Source organism: Mastomys coucha, unplaced genomic scaffold (genome assembly GCF_008632895.1).
Source record: "Mastomys coucha isolate ucsf_1 unplaced genomic scaffold, UCSF_Mcou_1 pScaffold22, whole genome shotgun sequence".
NCBI lineage: Eukaryota > Metazoa > Chordata > Mammalia > Rodentia > Muridae > Mastomys > Mastomys coucha.
In genome coordinates, this window is record NW_022196905.1 from 101709119 (window position 1) to 101716946 (window position 7828).

Consider the following 7828-nt stretch of genomic DNA (forward strand, 5'->3'; position numbering starts at 1 on the left):
AGGATCACTGCATTGTGCATGTCAGCATGGAAGGAAGACAGCTTTGAAAGCTTGAGGAAACTGTAAATCTGGGAATGGAGGAGGTTGTCACAGCTTGGGAAGGGAACAAATATTGGCCAGGGATAATAAATAATGAGCCATCAGAACATAAATACATGCAACTTTACATAGTCTCTACAATTTATATTTCAAAATGTATATGACCAAGCTAGCTCAGTCAATAGTTTCTCCAATGTAGGAGTGAGGATTGAAAAAGAGACAATTAGACAAAACTGCAGCATGGCCTCAGTCAATTCTGGGACTGAAAACAGGTTTAATTTTTCCCAATCTACTTTTATACCATTTTAATTATATGCAAGTTATTAAGTGTGAGTAGTACAATGAAAACAAGCAAGACAATAAACACAAATAGTCAAGGAACAAACAAGACAATGAAAAAGTCCCACGATCACTCCCGCTATCACTGTTTCTAAGAGCTTATCAGGATGACCAAGATATCTGAGTCTATTTCCCCGTCATAGCCCAAAGTCATATTTGTGCTTGAAGCCTACTTCTTTGCTTCACCTTAAAATCAGATTCCTGCCTGAACTTACTTCTTTGTCATGGGCTAATGTCACTTTCCTGCCTGAAGCCCATTTCCTTGTCCTTGGCCAATGTCAGCTTCCTGCCAAGCAGACCCCAAAGTCTCTCCACATGTATATGTATATACAAATACATATATACATTCAGTAAGGATTAATGAAATAAGAGGCCATGTACATTTTAGGAGTGCAGGGAGGGAGCACAAGTGGCGTTTTGGAGACAGGAAATATAAAGAAAAAAATTAAATTATACTGTCATGAATGACCCCCAGAACTGGGGAGATCCTTACTCAAGTCTTGGGATGACGTGACCACCCAATGACTCACGAGAGACCGAACTTGCTGCAATCACATGAGGTTTATTGGGGATACCGGTACTGGGATCGATCTCATGACCTTGCCAGTCAGAGGAGTTCGACCCAGAATACAAGAAGTGTAGGGTATTTAAGGGAAGCTGGGGGTGGAGAGAGAGTTACCAAGGAAACAGAACATAAAAACAGTGGAAAATTTCAGAGGGACCTGACCCAAGGTATTCAGTTAGGGAGGGGAACACATTCATTCTAGGAATGTAATCTTCATCTACTGGTTGACAGGGTGGAGAGTCTCATAAACCACTAGACCTTCATTCTTAGTTCCGCCCTCATTGTGGATCATTCAGGAGGGGCAGGTCTGGGTTCCTGGAACTGACTATTTTATATTTCTGGCTGGCTACAGTGGCCCTCCATGTCCTTTTAGGTAAAGGTTATACACCATATATTTGTATTAAATGCCCTCATTTTAAATTCTAAGATTCTCCAGCCTTTCAGTCAAAACTACAAAATAAGTTAAAAAATAAAAGCAACAAGCAATACTTTGAGAGAAAATGATCTTGTCCTTCAATAACTGATGTTCAGAAATAATAATGTGTTTGTGTGTGTGTCTTTGTGCGTGTAATATTAAACCAAATAATCCTTAGTTACTCTTATTTTGATAAAATTTATAATGAGATCCTTCATCTAGAGTGATTTATATATTCAAAGACTTCGCTGACCTTATTGTGATAAAAGTCTCCTGGATGACTTTTTTTCACTACCAATTTTTTCTCCCTGAGTGAAACACATTAATTTCATAATGAAATGATGTTTTCATATAAAGTTCAAGAGCCTTATCCAGTAGGCACAATCTGAACCCCATAGTTGTTTTCATATATTGTACTCTTATTAGTATGTTATCTGATATTCTGAATATTTTATAGTACATTATAAAGCTCCAAATGATGAAAATGTCATAATCTGCACACTGATTTTCCCTATGATTCATGTTCACCAGTTCAGTTCTCCAACAGGGTTTGTAAATACCCTGGTTTTCAGCATGGAATCCACCTCATTGAGATACATCATTAGATGCTTATATATGCATATCAATAAAGGGAATGCAAAATTAATAATTTCCCATAATTTCTTAATGAATTTCAGAAAAGACAGCTGTATTAAACTAATTTCATGTAGGATAATACAATACACCTCATGGATAATTAAAAATTAATATACTTCATATTAATGTTCAATGGTAAAATGTGATAGAAAAAATGATTACCAGATAACAAGGAGCATGATGTGTGTGTGCACATGTTTGTCAAAAATAGTTTTTAAATAATGAAGCCATGTATGTACAAATGAAGGAGAAGTCTGAATGTCTGTAAGTTGTGAAAATAAAGAATGGTTGTGGATCGTTCATGTACATATAGTATACATATATGAGATTAACATAAACTTAATAAAATGTGCAGTCTTAATCATTTATGGTTTTGTAAATAATTGCTAATTTAAATGAATAACTATTAATGATGGCACATGTACCAATTCTTGAGAAATTATTCTTTAGAAAAATATTCTAGTCTAGTCATCACTTAGGGATTTTGTGATAAAACTCTTGGCTCCTACTTTAAATTTTGATCTCATTTGGTGAAATGTTTGAGACAGGTTTTCACAAAACTCACTGATATCATAAAAAATGTATTGTCTCCTATCTATCAAATGTTATCCTTGTGCATGATATTTATTTGTATAAAAGATTCATTAGGGAGTTTTGCAGTATAGAAATCTTTCCACTTATTTGTTAGAATAATCTCTAACAAATGTACAGTTGTTTCTTTGGGTCCATTTAAAAGATCACACTGATATATATAATCATTATGAAATGTAAGAAACTTTACCTTCTGACAGTCAGTGAATACTCCTTTTGGTTCTGCCATTTGCTGAGATTCTACGTGTTGAAGAATGATTTCATGGTAGGTGTGGGCCACAGCATACACACATTATACAAATTGTAATCTTCAATACCATGTCAAATTTGTGCAGTGCTGTCCATTCCAATGTGTGGTTGAATGTAAAATGATCCATTTTATTGCTGTTCTTAGAGATAGAATAACTAAAATAATTCCATTGAAGTATAGACTCAGAAATGCCTACTGGGTATTCATCAGTGTTCACTGTTTGCATGAAATTCCTAAATTTAGCAATTTCACCTTTGTGCTGTGCAGAAGGGACGGTCCCATGGAAGAACTCAAGGCTGAAATATTTTTGATTTGTGATAACATCCCAATTGTGAAGTTGTAATCCAGATTCTCTGTGTACCTAAATCTTCCCATCTTCTAAAGCTGACTTCTAGGGTAGAGTTCTTTTCACCATAAATGATAACAACCTTTGCTGAGGATGTCATAATTTGTTTATTATATATCTTAGCCCTTGTCATGTATATCTGCATGGTTTCTGGGATCATATTAACAAAAGCTAAACAGATTCCATGTCTTTTCTTTGCATTTCTTTCTTTCTTTTTTTTTTTTTTTTGGTGTTTTCGAGACAGGGTTTCTCTGTATAGTCCTGGATGTCCTGGAACTCACTCTGTAGACAAGGCTGGCCGCGAACTCAGAAATACGCCTGCCTCTGCCTCCCAAGTGCTGGGATTGAAGGCGTGCGCCACCACCACCCGGCCTTTGCATTTCTTAATAGAAACTGAATACCCTGAGATGACAAGTCCTACCCAAGTCCATCTAAAATGAAGCATCAAGGAGACCATGCCATGAGAAAATCATGTGTCCTTGGTGGCAACCTGAGGGAAACGGGTCATGGTCACTCAGGTTAACATTAAATGGCCCAAAGAAAACCTGAAAGATGTAGAAGAGAGGATGAAACATCCACATGAGGAATATGATTGTTAGGATGCTTGGACTTATATACAGGTAATGTTATTAACCTTTCACAACTCCTAATAAAGATATTAAGATTATACTATAAATATTATGTATTATTATACTAGACTAATAAGACATTAGTCTATTTGATTCTAGACTATTCCTGACAAGTCTGAATGTCCTAAAAAACAGTTTTGTCTGTTTGCCCAGTACATCTATGATCTGATTATTTAACTCTTTATTTTATGTGTGTATGTGTGTGTGTGTGTGTGTGTGTGTGTGTGTGTGTGTGTAGCAGTGCACTCATAAATGCATGTTGTCCAAGTTTTCTTGTAGGCACATGTAAATGGAATTTAAAAGTTGTTAACTCAGGCTGGAGAGATGACTCAGTGGTTAAGAGCACTGACTCTCTCTCAGAGGTCCTGAGTTCAATTCCCAGCAATCACATGATGGCTCACAACCATGTGTAATGGGATCTGGTGCCCTCTTCTGGTCTGTCTGAAAGTAGTGACAATGTACTCATATTAAATAAATAAATCTTTTAAAAAATGTTTACTTGGCCCAGACCATGTAAAAACATTTTGAACCATGAGATCAAAACAATGCAGAGCTTGTACCAAGCTTATATAAAAGTTCTATGTGTGGCTTTGTTTCCTTTTGCTTTTGTTTATGGGGGATGTTCAGCTGACACAAACAGAAGTTGGCCAAAATATTGCCTGCACTATTGACGTCCCACACAACTCTCCTGGCAGACTAACCTCATAGTGGTCAAGTACTCCACCTTAGGTGTTCCCTTTAAGTATTACCATTATGGTGCTACTGAGCATTTTCTTTTGATAAACAAGGAAAATGTCCGGGCTGCAGTCGTGTACCGTCGTTTTCCTCGCTGTGTCCATTAATCTGCTTAGATAACACTAGTGCCAGTTCTTTTAGCTGATACTGCTCATTATGGTGTTTGTACATTTGTTTGCATTCCAGTTTTGTTTGGTAATGAGTGTGTAAACAGCAGACATGAAATAATTGTAAATACTAATGAAAACAAAAAAGTTTACTTGGCCCGGGCAGTGGTGGCACACGCCTTTAATCCCAGCGCTTGGGAGGCAGAGGCAGGTGGATTTCTGAGTTCGAGGCCAGCCTGGTCTACAGAGTGAGTTCTACACAGGGCTACACAGAGAAACCCTATCTCAAAAAAAAATTTTTTTTTTTTAATTTATCCAGTGTCACACATTCTTACTTTTGGTGTACTAGAATGAATTAATTGACAGTCTTAAGGATATTTTCCATAATGGTCCTGTAAGGTCTGTGTAACAGTTTTCATTTAATACACAGATATAATTAGTAAATTCCAAACTATTGTTTTTTTACTTCACATAGACCATGAAGGATGGAGAATATCAAAGATATGGTGGATAAAAGATAAGGATTCTTGTTGATTTCTTCAGTAGCAAAAAACATTATCAGAAAAACCTATATCTTCTTGCTGGAACTTTAAAACAAGGCATAAAGATGATTAAGGGAAATGTTTGAAACATAAAATTTCAATTGCAGTAAAGTTTTAATATAAGCCATGATAAATGTCTAAGTGTCTTGAAATAAGCCTCATAAATTAGAGATCTTTAGAGCTATATACAATTTAAGAATTCATAGACATAGGGCACTGTATACATGTATGAGGGCACTTACTCTAAGACAACCTTGGAATGTTGTTCACCTCATTTGAGATAGGATTTCTTATTGGCCTGGAGCTTACCAATTAGACTGGCTGACTATTAAGCCTCTCAAATCTTCCTGCCTCAGCCTCCCCACTGCTGAGATTACAAATGGATACCACCATGTCTGGCTTTTGTGACATAGGTTCTAGGGTTAAAAAAAAACCAACCCACTCTGATCCGTATTTTTGTAAAAGAAGCACTTTACTTTACTGAACCATCTCCCTAAATCCCAGGGTAAGAATTATTGTCATGAGCCTTTATTCACAACTGTACTTGGAACAACACCATTGCAAATCAGTTTATTCTCCTTGAAGAGGGATAAAACTGCTGCACAACCACCTCAAATTAGCCCCTCAGTCTATCCCATTTCAGAACATTCTCTTCCAAATTTCCTAAGAAGCTTTTATGACATGACTTTGCCATTTTGTTATACAAGATCAATGTGGTGTCATCCACCTGGCTGGTGGCAACAGCATGTCGGGGAGCATATATCTACTAATTTACCATGTGGGAATGGAAGGACCACATATCACCTTCACCCAAAATCTGTGGGCAAAATGCAGAACTCTACACAAATTCAAGAAAGGCTGGGAAGTGTAGTCTTTGGCTGGCCTTGAAAGACCCCCAGAACTGGGGAGATCCTTACTCAAGTCTCGGGACGACGCGACCACCCAATGACTCATGAGAGACCGAACTTGCTGCAATCACATGAGGTTTATTGGGGATACCGGTACCAGGGTTGATCTCGTGACCATGTCAGCCAGAGGAGTTCGACCCAGGTGTCGATCTTGTGACCATGCTGGCCAGAGTTCGACCCTGAACACAAGTGAGGGGCACTTAAGGAAAAACCATAAGCTGGGGGTGGGGAGAGGGTTACCAAGGAAACAGAACATAAAAACAGTGGAAAATTTCAGAGGGACCCAACCCAAGGTATTCAGTTAGGGAGGGAAACATATTCATTTTGAGAATGTAATCTTCATCTACGGGTCAACAGGGTGGAGAGTCTCATAAACCAGTAGACCTTCATTCCTAGTTCCACCCTCATTGTGGATCATTCAGGAGGGGCAGGCATCGAGAACCAGAGCCCTGAGGCTCTGAGTTAGCCAAATTTCTGGAACTAGCTACTCCACCTTTTTGGTTTGTTACATCTCTACCAATACACCACCCCTCGTCAACACGCTCCCTCCCAAACCTCCAAGTCCCCCAGTCTTTCAGCCCTTCAGCCACAACTCTACATGGTGGCTGGGAACAGGGACTCTTGTCTGTCTTTCCAATCTATTTAATACTACATCTCTTCTTCAACACCAAAATTTGTTTTATTTTTTTATCTGTCTGTGTTTATAATGTGTATGTTAGTATGTGTGTGTGTGCACATAAGCAATCATATATGTGAGTATAGGCTAGAATATGATACAGTGGTGTATAGAGGTCAGAGGACAACTTCAGATGTCATTTGTTACTTTTTACATTATTTTTGAGGCAGTTTTTTTGCTCTTTGCTGCTATGTATAACAACTTATCTGTCCCATGAGCTTCTGAGATTTTCCTGTCTTTCTCCCATGTCATGGTAGGAGCACTAGCATTATAGATATATGCTACCAAAGCCTACTTAAATCCACATCCCAGTGTGGTAACATAACTTTTTACTCACCTTAAGGTCTCAGAGATTAGAGAAGCCATTAGAGCCAATCATGTCTGTTATAATTTATTTTTAATATAATTTTCACCATATTTAACCTTTAAAAAGAATAATCAGAAAGTAGATGCCTGAAGAGAACTCAAATACCTATTCTTTGATGGCAGAGGAAGTATTTCAGAAGAATGAGATTCCTGTTCTCTTAAAGCCCAAAAGCTACCATTTACCTACATTGTGATAGAGATATTTGCCCTCAAGTTTCCAAAGCTGACCATATCCAAGGGAATTGAAAACAAAAAGGTTGTGCTTTATAAATATTTGCAATCAAATGCCAGCCCCAGTGTGGCCTTATTGGCTTTGTAGGTCCTGGAGCAGGACTGGGATTTGCTTATAGACATCTTGAAGAGGAGGCTGCCCAACTCTACTTTCCAGGGAGAGAAGTTACTCTGTACCTCATCCATTTTCCAATGCTGAAAGCTTCTCCAACTCACTCCCTTGGGCCAGACATGCATTTTCCAAGGTCAATAAGCTCTTTCTTTTTACTCTTTCCATGCTACATACAGGCATCCATTAAATCTTTAACAGCTTCTTTTGCTTCTTTTCTTCCTTCCTTCCTTCCTTCCTTCCTTCCTTCCTTCCTCTTTTCTTCTTTCTCTCTCTTCCTTCCTTCCTTCCTTCCTTTCTTTCTTCCTTCCTTTCTTTCTTTCTCTCTCTTTTTTTTATTATAT

At 37.9% G+C, this 7828-nt stretch overlaps 1 pseudogene; it reads right to left on the minus strand.

The window, feature by feature from the left end:
- Positions 1-1649: 1649 nt before the first annotated feature.
- LOC116104619 lies at positions 1650-7561 on the minus strand (annotated as a pseudogene).
- Between the last annotated feature and the right edge of the window lie 267 nt (positions 7562-7828).